Raw genomic sequence first — 22,184 nt, 5'->3', positions numbered from 1 at the left:
ACTTGAAAGGTCTGGGTGAAGTCCATTGCACGTTCTAACTCCGTTTATGGATCAGCTGTGATTTGATGGTTGTTCTACAGGGCTTGCTACACAACCAGTCAGGATGCCTAGCTGGGTATTTCCTGACTGTGGTTTGGAACTGCTTTTGAATGTTAGTAGGCATTTTGTTATGGAAAATGTTGTGCATAATCAGTACTGTTTTAAGCTTTACTAAGTCAACACATTTTAATAGATTGAGTTTTTTAAATACTCAATCTATTGAAATACACAGTGGAGTGTAAACAACAACATTGTGTGTTTACAGTACTTCAAATGATTTAAATTGTGTCGCGTATGTTTGGACTGCGGTAATATCATTAATTGTTTTGTACAACCATTCATAAAGTTACTGTTAAATATATGTTGATATCAGTGGCTATAGTTCAACAAGAATCTAACTTTCCCAGCTCACTCATAAAGAGACTGAATTGAATGACATCAATATAGTTTAAACAGGGTGTTGAAGAGTGTGTGAGTGTGTTTCAGCTTTATCTGGATTCATGGTGGTTCTGCTTGATGACTCTTGTGTTCACTGGACCAGTTCTCCTCCTCTCAGTCTCTTCACCTCTGCAGCTGCAGCAGGACGCTTCACTTCAGACTGAAGGAGGTTTTTGTACGGCTCTAAATCACTGTGTGAACACGCCACCACCATGAGAACCCAGACAATAGTAATCTCCTGCATCAACATCCTTAATGTTACTGATGGTTAAAGTGTACTGAGTACCAGATCTAGTACCACTGAATCTAGGCTCAGTTCCAGAGAACAGAGTTGATGATGAGTATATAAGAGGTTTAGGAGCCTGTCCAGGTTTCTGAAGATACCAACTGAGACGACTACCAATATTAGAGCTCCCTGTAGCGCTGATGGTCACAGTCCCTCCAGGACTAACAGTCTTGGATGTGTCAGTCTGAGTCAGGAAATTGTTGGCAGAAGACTCTGAAATGAGAAGTGAAATGTTAGATAACCAACAACATGGAGCAGCAGTTTAAATGATAACAGAAAGAGTTAAAGACAAAGCACATTGGATGCAAACATGAAAAGAAAAGACAAACATTGAACCACACATACATTACTCCTATCATTTCAGATGATACATTTTCAAAGTCTCTCACCCTGACACAGAAAGCCCAACATGACAAGCAGAGTTACTGACAACATGATCTCCAGTTTTCAGGATGAGTGCAGGAACACGGTTCAGACTCTACGTGACACAAGACCTTAAAGCTGTGAGGAGCAGTGAAGCATTACAATCATGCAAATGACATTTCACACGTCACACAGACACCTGTCCTTGAGAAACAGAGAGAGAGAGGAGGTGGAGGAAGTAGAGGCTACATCTCCCTGCGGACTCATGGAGAACATGTAGAAACGTTCTGTTCCTCAACTCTCTGCTGTTTCTGTCTGTTCAGTTTACCAAAGGCCTCTGTGCTTAATAACATAAATATAAGAGATATACTTTATTGTCCCAGCAGGCTGCCCTCTGCTGGCTGTCCAGTTTCAGAACAACTTCATATTGATGTGAGATTGAATCTGTTCTCCACCTTTAGCTCTTTTCATGACCCCTTACTTGGTGCAGGGACCTGGAGCTAAACGCTCTCAATCAGCCCCACCGGCCCCCCATCACTCTGAGGGACTCCCTAGTTCATTGCTTCCCAACCTTTTTCAGTCAGGCCCCCAGTGGGTCATTGGAAATATTTTCCAGACCCCCCTAACCCGGTTCCCACCGAGATTGGTAGAATTAATTGTATATAGTTGTACAAACATTACATTTTCTCTGCTAATAATAACAAGACAAAAAGATCCAACTAATTGTATATTTTATTATGGATTGAACATGAACAAAGTGCTTGTATTGGCAGATGATCCTGTGCCAGTGTGAAATAATGAGGCCTAATGAAACAATTACAAATACTGCTTATCGATACGGTTCTTTAACAGTATTATTATAGAAACAGAATTAACATTGATTTATTTTATGTATAGTGTGGACTATGGGCTGCTAGCACACATAATATACCTTCAGTGGTGGTAGTAACTAAGTAGATTTACTATACTGTACTTATATTGAGGTACTTATGTATTCACTTTTGCTTCTTTGTACTTCTGCTCCTCTACAGTCCAGAGGTAAATGGTGTACTTTTACTCCACTACATTTATTTAACACCTTAAGTTACTTTACAGATCTGGATTAATGATGTGAAATATAATCAACTCTTAAATCAGACTTTAGTAACACCTGTAGTAAATTCAATCACAAGCTACCTAACGGCTGCAGTATACAACTTTTACTTGATCTGAGTACTTCTCCCACTTTACACGTAATCGGGGCAACAGAACTGGAAACACAAGCAATCTGTCAATCAGCCAATCAAAAGGCATCATATTCATATGGAGAAATGCACCGTTTTCAACTTCCTTAACTCGGGCTGGAAGTTACAAACGGTGCATTTCTCAATATGAATATGATGCCTTTTGACCAGCTGATGGACAGATTGCTTGTGTTTCCGCGTTTCCGCGAAAATACTTAAGGCAAACGAGCATTGTACATATCGATCCTTGTAGATTGTCACTTTTGAACGCTCTGTTGTCCTGGCAGATCTCTGTGCACGGTGCTGCATCGTGTATGTGAGGCCCCGCCCCCCCCCAAAAAAACACAGAGTGGGAGATCCCCCCACCGACCACGTTAGATGTCAAATCATTAATAAGTCGAGAGAATGTGTTTTTTTAAAAACGTTAAAAAGGTACCAAAACAATATTGACGTTTTGCCAGGATCCAACATTATACAATTAAACAAATAAATAAAAACAAGGATAGTTGTGGCTTATTGTTGACTAAATAGCAGTGTGTGGTTTAGAATAGAATAACAAAGGATAATAAAATACAGATTTCAGTATTCTGAGCCCCGACTCTCTTCCTCACTGACGGTAAAAAGACGGACATAAAATAATTACAAATAAAGAAGTAAAATCAATAATTGTGGCTTGATATTGAGTCAGAAACAAGTTGAGAAACGCTGTGACACTTGGCAGAGAGCATTTCTCCACGATCTCAAGTCGTCTATTACCAACGTTTTGGGAGCTCTATACAAGTCAATGGGACTCCCTGATAGTTGAAAGTCGACGCTAAAGGGCTTCCCAGAGCGTTTGAAAAGTGACGCCAAGGGATCCTGACATATAGGACGAGCTGGGAGTGAAACTGTGTTGACCTAAACGAACCGTTTCCAGACGCTCAAAGCCTTTAGCGTTATGATTATTTCATGCTTGCCATTTTCCAGAGTAAGGGATCGACAGGACTTTTTCAAGCTATTAAATGAGCACCTAATCGGAGAGCAGATCGTCCTTCATGCAAAAGTAAAGGAGGATATATTATTGAACTTTCAACGTTTAAACTTCTAACGCTGAATTTTTAAATGTCACTTTAACTATCTGCTGGTACACACAGAGTTTTTTGTTTTTTTAAGTCCATAAAGTGAATTAAGCAAAAGACCAAAAAAAAGACTTCAGTGGATAACCCATTGCATGTTCTTAATAAATATTTTTTTTACATTGTGTTGTTTTCACATTTACTAAAATTCATATCCTTACATTGGCTCCCAACTCGTTTTAGAATTTATTTTAAGGTTCATTTTTCATTTCATTTAATCGTTTATTTGAACCGGGACAGTGCACATTGATGAACACTTTAAAACAAAAACAATGCTTACAAGTGTAAATGAGCCGGATTTTAGCTTTGAGCTAATATCCATCCGTAGTCCCGTCACATACAACATATAAGAACATGACATTTATATATATAGCAAAAATAAATACATGATATGCAGGAAGAGCATGAGCAGCATACAAGCATTTACCACATGGCAGTACAATGTAGCAGCTATGATATATAAAGTGCAAGATAAGATCCAAGTGCTACCTAAAGTGCAAGAGGAGATACCCCTGTGTTAAAGTGCGTTTAGCGGTGATTACACGTCTGTTTGTTGCTCAACCATTCTTTGAGTTGACCTTTAAAACTATTGAGAGTGGGACAATCCCGTATCTGAGTTGGGAGGCTATTCCACAACGAGCTGCCTTTAATGGAGAGGACATTTTGTCCAAAAGTTATCCGTCTACGATGGACTTTACAGTCTCCTCTGGTTATTAAGATAAGATAAGAGAGAACTTCATTGATCCCAGTTTGAGAAATGTTTGTGTTGCAGCAGCAGAAAAAGACATGGCATTGAACAATACAAATTTAAAGAAATAAACAAGAAAGTAGAAAATATACATGTTGAATTTACAAATTAACAATAACAAGATATAATGCAAGGTATTATATATAAGTATGTGACAGATGGAATATTAAATATTCAACTGAATATATAAATGTAAAATGTGTGAGGAATAAAAACTGTTTGCTGATTTTCAGAGTTCAAATTGTGTTAGACGTCTCTTAGATGCTCCCGTTGCAGAAAAACATGATTGAGTTCATTTTTCACAATAAAAACAACTACTATGAAACAGTCTGCTGTGGGTTGACTGAAGGGAAACACACAGTCCAGGTGGGATTTGAACCCAGTCTTAAGTAAATCTGTTTTAGGACGAAATGTTTATGCTTAATTTCTCTGCAGGTTAAAGAAGATACACTTTCTGCATCTTCAGTGTCACCTTTTTAGTCTCTCTGGTTCATTTGGTCCTCCTCCTGGGGACGTGGACAAATGTCTCTGGGTTATTTTTGGCTGCCATAAAAGAGAGATTGTCTTGAAATGTACAAAAAACATTTGGGATCGGTCAATTGGTAGCAAGGATGCAAGAACAGTCAGTAGCTTGTCTGAATAGCTTGAGAGTTAAAAGCTCATTTGTTTTTGGCTCAGTAATGAGAGCAACACTGTGATTGGTTTTGGGGTAGGTGGTTTCAAAATAAAGAAAGAAGTTAAAAAAAAATGATTTTCTGAATTATGGAATTGCAACACTGATGGAGACAGAGGTCATATCACTCTGATCTGAGGTCAGGGAGATAATGGAGCCCCAACAGCTGAGAAAAACTAAAGCTGACTGGCTCCTAAATGGAAATAGTTAAAATAATACTTTGGAGTGAGAAGCAGAGATCATAATATGGTTTGTGTGAAATGCTGTTTGTGTTCAAATGTGTTTTTTAACTGGGTTTAATCTCAATGAGTAGTAAGATTATGTATATTTAAGAATAAGAAGTGAATAGTGCTGGGTGGGTTCCTGTCAGCTCTGAGTTCAGTGGGCTGTGTCAGTCTCTTCCTCTTCAGCAGCTGCAGGTGGTTCCTGCTGTAACAGCTCAGAGTCTCTGCAGTCTGACTGAGGGAGGTTTTTGTACGACGACAAATCACTGTGTGAACACCCAAGCACTGTTTATGAGGTGGTAACTCTGACAGTAATAAACTGCTGCATCTTCAGCCTTCAGTCCAGTGATGGTCATAGAGAAGTCAGAGCCGCTTCCACTGCCACTAAACCGAGGTTCTGTTCCTGATAACAGTTGGCTCGCATATCTTATCAGGAGCTTTGGAGGCTGTCCAGATTTCTGTTGATACCAGAACATACCCTTATCACCATCGCTATATATGTAAACATCAGGGCTGGTTTTACAGGTGAGAGTGACGGTGGATCCTGGAGCAGACGTCTCGACTGCAGGCTGAGTCACAGTCACCTGACCGCTGCATCCTGCACACAAAAACAGATGATTGATTTCTCAGCAGAAAGAAAGGAGAGGAAAGGCAGCACATGATATTTGAAATGTTGCTGAGTGAATGAACCTGTGAAACAGCAGCAGGCCAGCGTCCAGATGAGGATGGTGATGAGAGTCATGGTGCTTTCTGCTGACTGACAGATGTGAGTCCTGCAGTGTTGAACTCACAGGACTATAAACCTTCTCAGTTCACTGGAGGATCAGCTGACCATGCAAAGCCTCCTCTCTATGGAAATGATGTCTCTGCTCTCAGCACACTGAAGGCAACGTGGGACACGAAACCAGGAGGAACACTGTCTGGATGTACACCGTCTATCATCTGAATGGAAGAACATATTTATATCAGGAGTGGAGATGAGGATTTGAGTTTGTGTCCACTGTGGTTGGTATGATATGTCTGTTTGTCTGACATTAACATACATACAGAGATTCACTGTAGATAAATAACATGTTTCAGTTCTGTTTCACATACATTTGTTCATAACTATTATTTCAAAGCCTCATGTTCATTTAACCGTGTAGAAACTAATATAAAACTGACAAAGTTAGTTGTGTAGCAGACTGTAATGGTTTCTCTGCCAGGTGTAGAAAAGTGATGAGAAATGACATAAATCATTTTAATTCTTCCAGATATGTAATCCATATCTTTAGAAAAGCTTTGTTGATTTAAAAACTGTATATGTGTCTCTGTTATCAGTGAGATCAGGGAGCTCTCTCAGTGATACATGCTTGTTGACAGTGCAGGAGGTTTTTGTACGGCCACTCAATGAGTTTGTATCACTGTGGTGGACCTTTGGTGGAGGAACCAAACTCATCGTTCACTGTAAGTACCAGAGATTTGAATTTTATAACACAAAACATTACATTTACTTTTGAATCAGAATATGATAAATCAAGACATTATTTTTGGATAATTTACATTATGTTGATATTTTTTTACATCTATAAAGCTTGTCTGAAGAATTTAAACACATTAAGGAAAGTTAGTTTTATTTAATATTGAAGATGATGTTACGGTGAATTATATGTACGTTTTACTTTTCTTTTTTAATAAGATATAAACACATTTTTAGCTCACAATTGACCAAAGAACAGCTGCTATGTCATAACATCTAATTGTGATTTGCTTTTTAATATTTATATATTTTAACATTTAACAAGTGTTTGATATCAAATCTGCTGAGGATCCGTTAAAACAAATGAAAGTGTGTTTTTGTACATTCAGAGTCGCTGCAGGGTGCGTTCACAGTCCGTTAGTTTCAAAGAGTTCAAAGGAAGTGAAACAAACAGATGACAAAGTCTTCAACTGTAGAAGATGTTACTTTTTGTTTTTCTTAACAGTAAATGATTGCAGAGATTAGTTATTCATTCTGAAACATTGCAAAGCAGAGATAAAGCTTTTCATATAATGATCATTACATGAACACCTTCATTACGTTCCATACTTTCATGTAACTCTTCAGGAGTTTGGATGAGTGCCAAAGAAGAAGATTCATTATTTTAAATGGCAGAATGATATAAAGTATCACCGTTTGATTTGATGAATGAAACCCTCGTGTTCTCCCATGCCTCAGCTCCTCTTGTGATCACAGCTCATGCTCACAGCTGACCCCCACTTTCTCTGTCCTGTACCTTCAATGTATAATTCTTGTTCTGATGAGAGCTACAGAATAACACTCTAACTCCAAACATCAAGTTTAACATTTGATTTTATTTATTAAACCCTCATTTCCTTCCTCATTCTGTTTGTTCTGGAACTATTTGAATGTTTTTAAAATATGTTTTATTGTTTTATGTCCTACATATTTGTATGTTGCATTGTTGGAGGAGCCTTGGGCTTTTCATTGGCTTATCTACATCGCCATGTGCAATATGTGCAATATGTGCAATATGTGCAATATGTGCAATATGCACCTGGCTGCTAAATCCTCAGAACTGTTACAGGATGTGTATTTTGTAAATTGTGTAATTTTTTTTTTATTTTTTTATTATATTATAACTTTTTTTTACTTGAATACTTTTGTATGCATGCTTCTTCGTAACATGAAGCTGTCTCTGGCTCTTTTCTGCTGTCACAGCGTGAATGTCCCCTCTGTGGGACTACTAAAGGTATTCTGACTCTGGTTCTGATTCACTGCAGCTACTGTGCATATGACAGTAAAGCCTCTGAATGTTTGAATGTGTCCTGTATGGACTCTGTCTCACAGCGTCTGTCCCTCAGTGGAAGTTCATCTGCTCCTTGTGTCTCTCTCCCCTGCAGCGGGCTCCATGCTCAGGCCCTCCGTCTCTCTGCTGGCCCCTTCCTCCTCTGAGCAGCTCTCTGGGGGCTCGCTCACGCTGGCCTGCCTGCTGACCGGCTACTCTCCTCAGGGAGCCGTGGTGAGCTGGGAGGTGGACGGCACACAGGTGACAGAGGGGGTCCTGAGCAGCTCGGAGGAGGAGAAGAGCGGACTCTACAGCAGCAGCAGCAGCCTGAGCCTGAGCCAGGAGTGCTGGATGTCAGGAGAGCTGTACTCCTGCAAGGTCCTCCATCATGCCCACAGCCAGACCCAGTCCCTCCACAGGAGCCAGTGTGAGGGCTAGAGGGGCCGCTGGAGCCCAGGAGAACACATGCTGCTCTGATCATCAGGAGCTTTAATGTTTGGAGAGGAAAGTGAAGCTTTGTGTGGCCGAGAACAACACTGCTGTAAAGTGTTGGACAGCAACAACTTAGAGAGTGATGTGTGAAGCTCAGCAGAGATGAGAGTGTGCTTAGTAACTGTCATGTTGATGATTCAGGATGTTCCTAATAAAGCTTTCTCTGATAAATAACATGATGAAGTGTTTGGTGTTTTATTTAAAGTAGTGAGACATTAAAAGGTTTTATAACATTCTGCACTTCTATCAGCAGAACAAGATAAAGCTTTGGATATTTATCTTTTAATTGGTAATGAAATTGACGTGGTGGTGAAGGAAAGTTACTACACTGTTTTATCGTGATTAAGAATTTGATCCTGATGTGAACTTGATTTTTAGTGAGGCAGAAAGTTTATGGCTCATAAATAAGATCAGCCTTTAATCTGAGCTGAGAGTAGATGTTTAGATTTTTAAGTATTTGTTTTTTCAACATAGTGTGAATATGGAGTTAGTGTTTGGTGAAGTTCCTGTCTGCTCAGTGTTCAGGGTGACATCAATATAGTTTAAACAGGGTGTTGAAGAGTGTCTGTGAGTGTGTTTCAGCTTTATCTGGATTCATGGTGTTTCTGCTTGATGACTCTTGTTTTCACTGGACCAGTTCTCCTCCTCTCAGTCTCTTCACCTCTGCAGCTGCAGCAGGACTCTTCACTTCAGACTGAAGGAGGTTTTTGTACGGCTCTAAATCACTGTGTGAACGTGTTACCATCATGGTAACCCAGACAATAGTAATCTCCTGCATCAACCTCCTTAACGTTACTGATGGTTAAAGTGTACTGAGTACCAGATCTAGTACCACTGAATCTAGGCTCAGTTCCAGAGAACAGAGTTGATGATGAGTATATAAGAAGTTTAGGAGCCTGTCCAGGTTTCTGAAGATACCAACTGAGATCAGCACCAATATCTGAGCTCCCTGTAGCGCTGATGGTCACAGTCCCTCCAGGACTAACAGTCTTGGATGTGTCAGTCTGAGTCAGGAACTTGTTGGCAGAAGACTCTGAAATGAGAAGTGAAATGTTAGATAACCAACAACATGGAGCAGCAGTTTAAATGATAACAGAAAGAGTTAAAGACAAAGCACATTGGATGCAAACATGAAAAGAAAAGACAAACATTGAACCACACATACATTACTCCTATCTTTTCAGATGATACATTTTCAAAGTCTCTCACCCTGACACAGAAAGCCCAACATGACAAGCAGAGTTACTGACAACATGATCTCCAGTTTTCAGGATGAGTGCAGGAACACGGTTCAGACTCTACGTGACACAAGATCTTAAAACTGTGAGGAGCAGTGAAGCATTACAATCATGCAAATGACATTTCACACATCACACAGACACCTGTCCTTGAGAAACAGAGAGAGAGAGGAGGTGGAGGAAGTAGAGGCTACATCTCCCTGTGGACTCATGGAGAACATGTAGAAACTTTCTGTTCCTCAACTCTCTGCTGTTTCTGTCTGTTCAGTTTACCAAAGGCCTCTGTGCTTAATAACATAAATATAAGAGATATACTTTATTGTCCCAGCAGGCTGCCCTCTGCTGGCTGTCCAGGTTCAGAACAACTTCATATTGATGTGAGATTGAATCTGTTCTCCACCTTTAGCTCTTTTCATGACCCCTTACTTGGTGCAGGGACCTGGAGCTAAACGCTCTCAATCAGCCCCACCGGCCCCCATCACTCTGAGGGACTCCCCAGTCTCTGCTATGGAATCTTTCTGCTTCCTGGGCACCATCATCACCCAGGACCTCAAGTGGGAGCAGAACATCATGGCCTCCGCTTTCATTCATACGCTGATGACCCACAGCTCTATCTCTGCACCAAACCGTCCACTCAGCTCCGCCCTCAATCCGTTGTCAACTGCCTACAGGACATCAAAATCTGGACTTCATTAACCCTTGAACTGCCAGACCAAGAAAAAAGATATGGAAAAATAATTTATTTGCATTTTTTTATCAAATAACCACAAACAATTTTTTTTGACTGACCACACAGTTTTGCTTTTATGAGCCTCTACCAACTGGTCAAGCTGGCCTTCTATGGTAAAAGTGCATTTTCAACAATCATCATAATGTATACAGTACAGTATTTGTCAAACTCAAATAAAACACAAACTGAAATACATTTGTTTCTTTTATGGAAAATTAGAAATATATACAACCAGATATATTCATAAAAGATAATAAATGATAATTGTGAGATGAAAAAAAAAGATGGAAAAAATTAATGTAAAGTGTTTTTCATAATAAAAAAAATACTTGCTCATCTTACTGTATATGCTGAATTGGCCTAACAGGAAACCACTGGTCTAACGGCAAATGTCTATATCCTGTGTTGCTCTAACTTGCTCATCTGTGTGCAACTTTGGGCTGAATGGCAAGCATGAAAGGTGCTATATAAATGATTATCACTCTTTCACTCTGAGACTCATAAGGCAGTACTAGATTTAGTAATATTACCATGAATCTAGATATTTATTTAGTATATTTTATTAGAAAACATCTCTGAAACTCTGAAAAAGTCTTATTGCTAGTTTACCATAAAAGGCCAATTCGACCGGTTGGTTGAGCATATTTTCAAAAAAATAATTACACCCTTGTTAAAACTTTTTTTGTGCATCAAGTTATCTAAGTATGTTCAGTCAGTACTCTGACAATAAAATATGTCAAAAAGGATATGGTTACCTTCCAAAAGTTGACCAAAAAGAGAGATTTCTTCAGCAGTGATTTTTAGCATGCCAACTTTCTCAAAATAAGTTAGCTAAATGGCTTTCTGTTCAAACCACAGTGACACCTAGAGGTTGTTTTGTGCATAACATGTCAACCAAAGGGTAGTGCTGGCTGAATCAGATGGAGTTAAACTTTTTTATTTTTTTCCCAACAAGATATCAAGACACAAAATGTGCTCCACCAAATGGTGCTGCTGGCAGTTAAAGGGTTAAACCTGCTCAAACTAAACAGCAATAAAACAGAGCTTGTGATTGTTGCTCCCAAGGAGTAGCTCCGGATGGTTGGAGACCTGCTCCTCTCCATTGACGGCTGCTCCATCTCTCCGTCCACTGAAGTCCGCAACCTGAGTCATCCTGGACCTGGACACCACCCTCTCCTTCCAGGCGCATCAAATCTGTCACCAAATCGGCTTTCTACCACCTCAGAAACATTTCCAGACTCCGGCCTTCACTCTCTGACTCTGTGGCAGAAACATTAATACACGCTTTCATCACCTCCCGCCTCGACTACTGCAATGGAGTCCTGTCCGGGGTTCCCCGCAGAGCCCTGGCAACACATCACCCCCACCCTCATCCACCTTCAACATCACCCCCACCCTCATCCACCTTCAACATCACCCTCATCCATCTTCCACATCACCCCCACCCTCATCCATCTTCCACATCACCCCCACCCTCATCCATCTTCAACATCACCCCCACCCTCATCCATCTTCAACATCACCCCCACCCTCATCCACCTTCAACATCACCCCCACCCTCATCCATCTTCAACATCACCCTCACTCTCATCCACCTTCAACATCACCCTCACTCTCATCCACCTTCAACATCACCCCCACCCTCATCCATCTTCAACATCACCCTCACTCTCATCCACCTTCAACATCACCCCCACCCTCATCCATCTTCAACATCACCCCCACCCTAATCCATCTTCAACATCACCCCCACCCTCATCCATCTTCAACATCACCCTCACTCTCATCCACCTTCAACATCACCCCCACCCTCATCCACCTTCAACATCACCCCCACCCTCATCCATCTTCCACATCACCCCCACCCTAATCCATCTTCAACATCACCCCCACCCTCATCCATCTTCAACATCACCCCCACCCTCATCCACCTTCAACATCACCCCCACCCTCATCCATCTTCAACATCACCCCCACCCTCATCCACCTTCAACATCACCCCCACCCTCATCCATCTTCAACATCACCCCCACCCTCATCCACCTTCAACATCACCCCCACCCTAATCCATCTTCAAGCCTGACTATTTGTGTTGGGGGGGGGTCCCGACTTTTTTTTTTCTCCAAAGGGGGGGCCTGACAGAAAAAGTTTGAGAACCACTGCTTTAATCCCACTCTTCGTTAGAGCTCATTATTTCCCATGTCATGGTGTGTTGAGCCTTTGATATTTTTGTGGCAATACTTTTTTTGAAAATAAATTGTATTTTGAATCTACTCTTCAAACACCTTAAATTAAGAAGTACTCCTTGATTGACTTGTACAAATATGTATTTTAGCCAGAAGAATAGTTGTTTATTAACTGTGTGCGGTCTTCATCTAAAAGCCCAAATAAAATATTAAAGGGTGGAAATGTAAATTCAATATTTGCCATCAAATAATTTGCAAAACATTTTGATTTGTGTAGAAACATCGATTTTTTTTTTGTTTAATCTCTTTTCCTTTCTCTTTCTTGATCCTCCATAGCAACGGTCATTACAGTCCTTGACAGCGGTCTGTTCTACTGGATTTACAACGTGTCACATGCTCTGAAATCAGAACTTTATTTAGCCTCCGTATTGTTTATGGTTGAATGTGGGCCGCAAAACATTTTGGGATTCTTAAGTGGGCCCTGAGCTGAAAAAGGTTGGGAACCGCTGATCTAGGGGAATAAACAATATGTGCACAGTTGAAATACTTTAAAACACTTGAACTTATATAAGCAGGGATTTCTCATTGCAAGGAAAAAAGGGTAATTGTATTCAGATAGTACAACAGAAACAGAGAGGTCTTATTATCCTCAGGATAGAAAATCTGCTCTGCCGGAGATGAAAAACCGTCTCAGATAAGATGGAAAGACCCAACACCGGTGTGGACAAAATTATAGTGGGGGTCCCAAATCCGGCAGCACCAACACCTGGTCTGCCACATGTGGAAGCCCCTCTTTAGTTTCTCACCTGCTGAGCCCAGATTAAAATACTTTTGTGTGCACAAACTAGAGGAGGACAGCAAACACCAGTGTGACTTTGGTGGGAGTACGACCACCATTGACAAAGTTATAGTGGGGGTGGCAAACCAGGCAGCTGCACCACCCTCTACACTCTAAAACTTAGAGTGTAGAGGGTGGTGCACTTAGAGTCTAAGTGATGATGTCACGCTCTCTAGCCCTGAAGAGTCCATCCCATAGACAACCATTATATAATCTACAACGGCCTGAACATTTACCAAAACTTAAACGTTGATGAGTGAGAAACTCTAAAGGCCGCTACACATCAACCTGAGACCAAAGAACGCGTACCGAAGGCGTCCCAACTTTTACGTCCGCTACGCCGCCCACCTACGAACACACCGCAAAGAGTTCAGTCGACGAGTGGCAATAACTGTCCTTACCAGCAGGGAGCGGTAGTGTATATTCACCATTCAAAAGAGGCAACAGCCAATCAGAGTGATTTCTTTGGCCGACTTTCTTTGGTCGATTCAACCACGGATGTATAATGGATTCAACATGTTGAATCGGCCGCAGGAGGTGTGAAAATGTGCCGTAAAGCAACGACGGTGCGGGAAACACCAACCTGAGTAGGGCGCCGCGAACTGCCTCTGAATCCCAAAATCGAGTAGGTGTGTCAGGGCCTTAAAATATATCAAAAAGCTGAAAACAAATGTAATAGCTGAACGTTTTGTGACCGTTTCAAAGTAGGAATGAAGTCTGTAGCTGAAAGTATTCTGAAGGAGCAGCATTTTAAACACGGTGTAGGTAAAAGAGGATTTGAAGGATACTCCCATTGGGTTACATCGTAAAAATAAAAGTTTAAAAAGCGGTATATTTGTAAAAAGTATAAATGTCAAAAACGAGTGAAGTCATAGCACACATGTCCTGAAGGAGCTGAACATTTTAATATTTGAATGGTCTCTAGAGCCATGTTCATGCTCAACTCTGACCGCATTTTACACATGTCTGCACAGCCCTCCACTTGAAATATAATTCACTGTAGTTTGCCATATATTGTCATATATTCATTGTCCTAAGTGTTTTAGTTGTTTCACTTGTAAGGTCTTTTAAATAAAAATGTGTCGTAAATACTTATTTATATTATCTTTATATTTTGTACCTACGATGGCAACTTATTTTCTTACATTGTTTATGTTCGTACCACCAGACACCAAAGCTAATTCCTTGTATGTGTCAAAGTATCTGGTAATAAACTTGATTCTGATTCTGATGTACGTCTGCTAGTCCTAGAGCCTCTGCTTTGCACTGGTGGTCTCAGGGGGGGTCAGGGGTCAAATCATGTTCAAACTCAACGTCTCTTGGATGTTCCTGCTGTTTTTGGTTTCAATAATGGAACAAAAAAACATTTCAGGAAACTTCAATGAAACTGGTTGTTAGAAAACCTGAAGTTTTGAACTAAGATGTGAATTTGAGGTTAACTAATGGATCAGTTCATTGATTGATGTGAATAAGAGGGTTTTAATCAGCCACAGTTTAACATTTTAAAGACTTCATTAGATTGATCTGTGTCATTTTGAATCAGGATCTTTATAATAATGATTAAATAATAACTCCAGAGAGGCCAGAGATGCTCCTGCTGTGAAGCACACCGAGTGGAGACATGTGGGGAAAAGCTAAAGAGCGTTTGTTGTTTTAATTCGGGGAAGCAGAGATCATAATAAGGTTTGTGTATAATGCTGCTTTTACATAGAATGTGTTTTGGACTGGGTTTAATCTCATTAATCCATTAACATCTGTATATTTAAGAATAAGAAGTGAATAGTGCTGGGTGGGTTCCTGTCAGCTCTGAGTTCAGTGGGCTGTGTCAGTCTCTTCCTCTTCAGCAGCTGCAGGTGGTTCCTGCTGTAACAGCTCAGAGTCTCTGCAGTCTGACTGAGGGAGGTTTTTGTACGACGACAAATCACTGTGTGAACAGATTAACACTGTTTATGTAGTGGAAACTCTGACAGTAATAAACTGCTGCATCTTCAGCCTTCAGTCCAGTGATGGTCATAGAGAAGTCAGAGCCGCTTCCACTGCCACTAAACCGAGGTTCTGTTCCTGATTCACGTGTGCTCACATATCTTATCAGGAGCTTTGGAGGCTGTCCAGATTTCTGTTGATACCAGGACATACCCTGATCACCATCGCCATCTGTGTAAACATCAGGGTTGGTTTTACAGGTGAGAGTGACGGTGGACCCTGGAGCAGACGTCTCGACTGCAGGCTGAGTCACAGTCACCTGACCGCTGCATCCTGCACACAAAAACAGATGATTGATTTCTCAGCAGAAAGAAAGGAGAGGAAAGGCAGCACATGATGTTTGAAATGTTGCTGAGTGAATGAACCTGTGAAACAGCAGCAGGCCAGCGTCCAGATGAGGATGGTGATGAGAGTCATGGTGCTTTCTGCTGACTGACAGATGTGAGTCCTGCAGTGTTGAACTCACAGGACTATAAACCTTCTCAGTTCACTGGAGGATCAGCTGACCATGCAAAGCCTCCTCTCTATGGAAATGATGTCTCTGCTCTCAGCACACTGAAGGCAACGTGGGACACGAAACCAGGAGGAGAACTGTCTGGATTTACACCGTCTATCATCTGAATGGAAGAACATATTTATATCAGGAGTGGAGATGAGGATTTGAGTTTGTGTCCACTGTGGTTGGTATGATATGTCTGTTTGTCTGACATTAACATACATACAGAGATTCACTGTAGATAAATAACATGTTTCAGTTCTGTTTCAAATACATATGTTCATAACTATTATTTCAAAGCCTCATGTTCATTTAACCGTGTAGAAACTAATATAAAACTGACAAAGTTAGTTGTGTAGCAGACTGTAATGGTTTCTCTGCCAGGTGTAGAAAAGAGATGAGAAATGAGATAAATCATTTTAATTCTTCCAGATATGTAATCCATATCTTTAGAAAAGCTTTGTTGATTTAAAAACTGTATATGTGTCTCTGTTATCAATGAGATCAGGGAGCTCTCTCAGTGATACATGCTTGTTGACAGAGCAGGAGGTTTTTGTACGGCCACTCAATGAGTTTGTATCACTGTGGTTGACTTTTGGTGGAGGAACCAAACTCATCGTTCACTGTAAGTACCAGAGATTAGAATTTTCTAACAAAAAACATTACATTTCCTTTTGAATCAGAATATGATGAATCAAGACATTATTTTCGATATTATACATTATGTTGATATTTTTTTTAATCTATAAAGCTTGTCTTAAGAATTTAAAAATATTAAGGAAAGTTAGTTTTATTTAATATTGAAGAAGATGTTACGGTGAATTATATGTGCGTTTTACTTTTATTTTTTAATGAGATATAAACACATGTTTAGCTCACAATTGACCAAAGAACAGCTGCTATGTCATAACATCTAATTGTGATTTTCATTTTTATATTTATATATTTTAACATTCAACAAGTGTTTCATATAAAATCTGCTGAGGATCCGTTAAAACAAATGAAAGTGTGTTTTTGTACATTCAGAGTCGCTGCAGGGTGCGTTCACAGTCCGTTAGTTTCAAAGAGTTCAAAGGAAGTGAAACAAACAGATGACAAAGTCTTCAACTGTAGAAGATGTTACTTTTTGTTTTTCTTAACAGTAAATGATTGCAGAGATTAGTTATTCATTCTGAAACATTGTAAAGCAGAGATAAAGCTTTTCATATAATGATCATTACATGAACACCTTCATTACGTTGCATACTTTCATGTAACTCTTCAGGAGTTTGGATGAGTGCCAAAGAAGAAGATTCATTATTTTAAATGGCAGAATGATATAAAGTATCACCGTTTGATTTGATGAATGAAACCCTCGTGTTCTCCCATGCCTCAGCTCCTCTTGTGATCACAGCTCATGCTCACAGCTGACCCCCACTTTCTCTGTCCTGTACCTTCAATGTATAATTCTTGTTCTGATGAGAGCTACAGAATAACACTCTAACTCCAAACATCAAGTTTAACATTTGATTTTATTTATTAAACCCTCATTTCCTTCCTCATTCTGTTTGTTCTGGAACTATTTGAATGTTTTTAAAATATCTTTTATTGTTTTATGTCCTATATATTTGTATGTTGCATTGTTGGAGGAGCCTTGGGCTTTTCATTGGCTTATCTACATCGCCATGTGCAATATGTGCAATATGTGCAATATGCGCAATATGTGCAATATGTGCAATATGTGCAATATGTGCAATATGTGCAATATGTGCAAAATATACCTGGCTGCTAAATCCTCAGAACTGTTACAGGATGTGTATTTTGTAAATTGTGTAACTTTTTATTTTATTTTTTTATTATATTATAACTTTTTTTTACTTGAATACTTTTGTATGCATGCTTCTTCGTAACATGAAGCTGTCTCTGGCTCTTTTCTGCTGTCACAGCGTGAATGTCCCCTCTGTGGGACTACTAAAGGTATTCTGACTCTGGTTCTGATTCACTGCAGCTACTGTGCATATGACAGTAAAGCCTCTGAATGTTTGAATGTGTCCTGTATGGACTCTGTCTCACAGCGTCTGTCCCTCAGAGGAAGTTCATCTGCTCCTTGTGTCTCTCTCCCCTGCAGCGGGCTCCATGCTCAGGCCCTCCGTCTCTCTGCTGGCCCCCTCCTCCTCTGAGCAGCTCTCTGGGGGCTCGCTCACGCTGGCCTGCCTGCTGACCGGCTACTCTCCTCAGGGAGCCGTGGTGAGCTGGGAGGTGGACGGCACACAGGTGACAGAGGGGGTCCTGAGCAGCTCGGAGGAGGAGAAGAGCGGACTCTACAGCAGCAGCAGCAGCCTGAGCCTGAGCCAGGAGCGCTGGATGTCAGGAGAGCTGTACTCCTGCAAGGTCCTCCATCATGCCCACAGCCAGACCCAGTCCCTCCACAGGAGCCAGTGTGAGGCCTAGAGGGGCCGCTGGAGCCCAGGAGAACACATGCTGCTCTGATCATCAGGAGCTTTAATGTTTGGAGAGGGAAGTGAAGCTTTGTGTGGCCGAGAACAACACTGCTGTAAAGTGTTGGACAGCAACAACTTAGAGAGTGATGTGTGAAGCTCAGCAGAGATGAGAGTGTGCTTAGTAACTGTCATGTTGATGATTCAGGATGTTCCAAATAAAGCTTTCTCTGATAAATAACATGATGAAGTGTTTGGTGTTTTATTTAAAGTAGTGAGACATTAAAAGGTTTTATAACATTCTGCACTTCTATCAGCAGAACAAGATAAAACTTTGGATATTTATTTTTTAATTGGTAATGAAATTGACGTGGTGGTGAAGGAAAGTTACTACACTGTTTTATCGTGATTAAGAATTTTATCCTAATGTGAACTTGATTTTTAGTGAGGCAGAGAGGATGGCTCAAATATAATATCAAGCATAGATTTTTCTCCAGGCTAAGAGTGGAGCCTTTATTTCTAAGCATTGTTTAATTCAACATATTAGTTTGAATAGTTAGTGTTTGGTGAAGTTCCTCTCTACTCAGCGTTCAGGGGTCTGTGTCAGAGATTACTTTATGTTATGCAGGTGTTAGTAGAGGTACTTTCTTTTCTTTGCAAACATCTTTCCTTGTTTCCACTTCTCTCTTAAGTCTCTCATGAACAGTTTAACAGTTCCCCTGCTGGCAAATCGATCTACATTGAACTCAATATCCACTGAGTGTTTGATTCTCTAGGATGTCCCTTCTTGTTATCAAATCCACTGAATAGAGACACAGCATGCCATGCAACAGAGAGACATCTAATATCTAACAGGTCTGTCCAGACTGGATGATTTTAACTCAATGAGGGGGCCACATAGAGAAACACATATGAAGGGCTGGGCCACTCACTAGAGGTGAGGTATTTTGTCTCATAAATGAAGTTATAAGTTAAATCAATCAAATGTAGGTAAATCATGCTTGTTACCAGAATATGATTTAAGAAGAAAAGCTCACAGCTCTCCATAGGGTTTCATTTATTTTGTTATAAAAAGTGTTGGCAGCTCATTCCTTAAACAGAAGCCTCAGATTGCTTAAGATAAGGGGAAATATGAAGTATATATTTCAAGCTTGTTATGCAAATAAGTTATTGGGCTTTTTTTTATCAACTAAGATTTGTTAGAAATAGTTTTCAACTTAAATGTGTTTGAAAAGTGTGCTTATTACCTCATGAATACTACTGTGTAATATATGTCAACATATATATTTAAGAAGTATAATATAAGACAAGCTCAAGTTTCAGGTGTGGGCCATATTCCATTATACTTTTAGAATTTGATGAGGGCCAATACAAATGTACGAGACACCCCTGATCTATGCATTGTATTGTATTGCCTGGTTAATAAATGTGCAACACAGCACTAGTCACATAGTGTCACACTGTAGACCCTGTTTTACATTAATCTCTCATCAGAGATGGCCTTTTTCTCTTAGTGACTATGTATATAATTGAACATCTGGATTAGGAAAGGGGAACATTTGAGTTCCACTTCCCCTCTGACTGGGCCTCATGTAGTTTCTGTACGTTTGTGCCGGTGGTGCGTATCAGAACCTCAGGTCAGGTCACAGCTCAGCACTCTGTACGCTGTTTCATACCAGGGAGTTTCTTGTATGACTACATGAGCCCCACATTAGCTCCCATACAGCAGTCACTTCATGCATCTTCAGCTCTTGGTGGTGGGAGTGACTTTCATTTCAAATCCACTACAGCTCCGAGACAGAGAAATAAAACATAGCTACTGAATGTAAACTATTTGATTTAAAGAACAGTTTGAACATTAAACTAAACTAACCCTATTTCTGTAAAGGCTGGTTAATGGACTCTCTGTAGACTCAAATCAGTATCTCACCCTGGATGTAGACTACCAGTACCAGCAGTAAAACCAGCAATAACCTTATTTAAAAACTGGATAATTGTGCATCAAGGCCAACAAATCTCCTCTGAGAGTTGTCTGTGTTACATCTGCATGAAAAACAACAATGCTGCCCTCTTGAGTCGAAACAGGAGTATGTAGAGACATTTGAATCTTTCACATCATGCACTGAATCTGAGATACAGTGACATAAAAGTCCCTTCTTTATCGGAGCAAAGTTCTCTTGTGAGTCTTTATCGCTTTGCAGTCGCCCTGTATAACAATCTAGAGTCTGTCTGGGTCTCTTTGTAGTTGTTTTGCCTCTTTATGAAGTCATTTAGCACTTCTTTGTGGCGTCATGCCTCTTTCTCATCATTTAGCATTTCTTTCTGGACTTGTTGGGTCTATTTTCTCCTCTCTCTTTGATCGTTTTGTCTCTAAGTTGCATCGTGCATCTCTTTCCATGGTTTTATACAAAAAACTGTTTTAATGTATTTAACCTTTAATTAACCAGATGAAAACATTGAGACAAAATCTCATTTACAAAGCTGACCTGGCCAAGAAGGCAGCAACGTTACACGTTCTTACACATAACACAGACATATAAAATACAGAGAACACAACTAAGTAAAGAAAAGACGAACAGCAGTCACTACATTGTGCACATTAGGGACAGTAAGAAAGGTACACTACTTATTACTGCAAGAGCAGCTGGTGGTAAGGACCTCAGACAAATTCAATTTAAAACAGGCTATAGGGACAAGTGCCATCAGTTTGAGGCTTGATTGAAGGTCGTTCCAAGACCAAGGACCAGAATTAAAAAGACTCCTTTTTCCAGCCTCAGTCCACACGGCAGGAACCTGGAACCGTATCCAGGCACTGGTTCTGAGGTTGTAAGAGTCACAAACTGGAGCAAATCTGGCACATATGTACAGTGGAAGCTTTCCTAAAATGGCTTTATACAATAATAAAAACCAATGCTGTATCCTACGCATACTAAGTGAGGACCATCCAGTTAGGCTATACAGTGTGCAATGATGAGTCCTATAGGGTGCATTTGATATGTATCGCAGTGCAGCATGGTAGAGTGGGTCAAGTTTGGCCAAAACAGTGGGACAGGCAAATCTATAGATTGTATCACCGTAGTCAAGCTGGGACAGGAATAAGCCAGAAACCAACCTTTTACGGGAAGAAGTTGAAAAACAACATTTAAGTCTGTAAAGGAAGCCAAGAGTGAATTTCAATTTCTTAGTTAGAACTTCAATGTGGTTTTTAAAGTTTAGATTTATGTCCAACCAAAAGCCCAGATATTTTTATGTATTCACAAACTTAACAGAGACGCCAGTAAGGGTGTCAATGGAGAGGCAAGAGGACGCTGACTTGGGAGCAAAAAGCATTGCTTTGGTTTTCTTACCGTTCAATAGCAGTTTAGAATCAAGAAGCGCATGCTGCAGGGTGATAAAATCTGATTTTAAATTGGAAACGGCCATATCCAGAGAAGGAGCACATGAGTATAAAATAGTGTCAACAGAATACATATGATAGGTAGAAAATTGCATCTGATTACAAATATTGTTTACATATAATAAAAAGAGCAAGGGCCCCAAAATAGAACCCTGTGGAACTCCCTTCTCCAAGGCGACAGGCTCAGAGACAGTACTACCCAACCTGACGCATTGAGTACGGTCGGTTAGATCAGTGTTTTTCAAAGTGGGGGCCCCGACCCCCCGGGGGGGCGCCAGGGGGGTCACTCAAAGTTTGAGGGAAACAGGATTTCTTTTTTTTTAAGTTTGATTATTATTTATTTTTTTAGATGTTATTAATAACTACATATCTATCAATCTATGTGTCCTTTGATGCCAATCTTTTCATATTTTTTGTTTTTGAATCGCACGACCTCCTTTCAAGCCAATCAGAATTGAGATGCCACTACTGAGAGTGAACATCTGCTCAGCTTTTGGAGAAAGTGAGAGCTAGTGAATGTTTCGCTCTGC

At 40.3% G+C, this 22,184-nt stretch overlaps 3 gene segments (V, D, J or C); all 3 read right to left on the bottom strand.

The window, feature by feature from the left end:
* The window catches only part of LOC307047308 (Ig kappa chain V region Mem5-like), a 161,785-nt gene extending 160,584 nt beyond the window's left edge, over positions 1-1,201 (bottom strand). The window contains exons 1-2 of the V gene segment in view: positions 1,153-1,201; positions 679-976 (exon numbers count right to left, since the gene is read on the bottom strand).
* Positions 1,202-5,372: 4,171 nt separating this feature from the next.
* LOC307046487 (Ig kappa chain V region K-25-like) lies at positions 5,373-5,851 on the bottom strand. The segment is given in 2 exons: positions 5,800-5,851; positions 5,373-5,707 (listed from the first exon to the last, which is right to left on the bottom strand).
* A 9,431-nt stretch (positions 5,852-15,282) lies between these two features.
* Positions 15,283-15,761, bottom strand: LOC307046485 (immunoglobulin kappa variable 4-1-like). The segment is given in 2 exons: positions 15,710-15,761; positions 15,283-15,617 (listed from the first exon to the last, which is right to left on the bottom strand).
* Between the last annotated feature and the right edge of the window lie 6,423 nt (positions 15,762-22,184).

This window comes from Notothenia rossii (assembly GCF_949606895.1).
Source record: "Notothenia rossii genome assembly, chromosome: 7".
NCBI classification, from domain to species: Eukaryota; Metazoa; Chordata; class Actinopteri; order Perciformes; family Nototheniidae; genus Notothenia; species Notothenia rossii.
Note: the sequence above shows the minus strand (reverse complement) of the source record. Positions and strands in the feature narration are given on the sequence as shown.